Here is a 1420-nt window from a genome sequence, read left to right on the forward strand (position 1 = left end):
TCTTCAAATGTCAACAAGCTCTAAAGAAGACAATGGGCTTCAGCTCAGTACTTGTACTACAGAAGCAGCTCTACCATCTGACCCATGGTAGACCCTGGGCACTCAAGGAATTAATAGCACATTCTTTTTTTTTTTTTTTTTTTTTAAAGTAAGAAAGCAACAAAGGAAAAAACCAAGGGATCATCAAAAGCCTAGGAGATGCCAGTCCCCCAGGGAGAACACTGGGGCTGATATGCCTGTGAGCTGGGCAGTGTGTGTCCTGGGCAGCAGGGAAAGACAGCCCTTACTTAACAGCTGGATCGCACAGCTCACCTGGGACTCAGGCAACACGAGCTCAGGTGCCACTGTCCAGTCTTTGGTGTCTGTCTTCTCAGAAAAGGCTAGGATGTGGTGAACAGGGACAGCTGTGGATAGAAAAGAACCAGCAAAAATTTCTCGTACTTTTGTCTATGAACACCCTTACCTCATTTCTAAACCACAGAAGATCCTGTTTCCTTTAGTACATGTGGGACATATTCACAAATGTTAAGTGATACCAACTGGTGGCCCTGTCACAGTAAACAAGAATCGAGCACGTAATTACCCCTAAAGCAATTCCCCAGTTTACTGTCTTCAGTTTTCATATAGTCAATAAAAGGAAATCTTACTTTTTCTTATGTAAAGTGTTTTGAGTTAGGCAAAAATTAGAGGTGTTTAAAAATGTAGAACTCAGGCTCAATGTGCCAGCAATAGAAACGGAAAGGTAGAAGTTAGTTTGATGAGTACAAGCAACAGAAAAATCACTGGGAGTAAAGACAACTGAAGAAAAACACCAATGGAAAGACGAGGCAGGAAGGTGAGTAGCAGTCACATCTTATAGGCTCCTGGGTACCTCGGTAAGGAATATGGATGTGTGAGAAGACGTCCAAAGATTTACATGAAATTTCATGATTTGATGAGGACTTTAAAACAGTAAAGGACAAGACACGATTGTACTCTGCCTGCACTACGAAGGTGTAGCCAAATGGAGAGTGATGCATTACTAGTGGGTTGTGATGGCAAGATTATGGCTAAGGATGACTCTATTTCTCTGCTGTGACATTTTGAATAAATGATGGTAACTTGTATGGGGATAGGAACGGTAAAAAAGGAACAGATTTGGAGGGAAGGAAGGGATCAAGAATTTTAGGACAAGGAATGACTTTGTGCACTTGGAGAAAGCACCCCAGGTGATCTGGGGATACATCTTTCCCCTGTCCACACACCATCTAGTTGAAAAACAAGCCATTATCGGAACACAGCCTCTCAGGGGAGTACATTCCCAGTAAGCAGAGAACATGACAGATTACTTCTATCCAATGGGAGAGGGAGGGTCTTTACCTAGAGAGATGACGGTCTCATAGTTTTCCCGCATTACATCACTGTAGAGGGCCTTCTGAGT

The 1420-nt window shown here is 42.9% G+C and overlaps 1 long non-coding RNA gene across 1 annotated transcript; it reads right to left on the minus strand.

Moving 5' to 3' along the window:
- LOC132009320 (uncharacterized) lies at nucleotides 1–1420 on the minus strand. Its single transcript, XR_009401864.1, has 3 exons — nucleotides 1360–1420; nucleotides 313–404; nucleotides 1–20 (listed from the first exon to the last, which is right to left on the minus strand). It is a non-coding gene; the product is annotated as an uncharacterized LOC132009320 (long non-coding RNA).

This window comes from Mustela nigripes, unplaced genomic scaffold (assembly GCF_022355385.1).
Source record: "Mustela nigripes isolate SB6536 unplaced genomic scaffold, MUSNIG.SB6536 HiC_scaffold_13201, whole genome shotgun sequence".
In the NCBI taxonomy this organism is placed as follows: Eukaryota; Metazoa; Chordata; class Mammalia; order Carnivora; family Mustelidae; genus Mustela; species Mustela nigripes.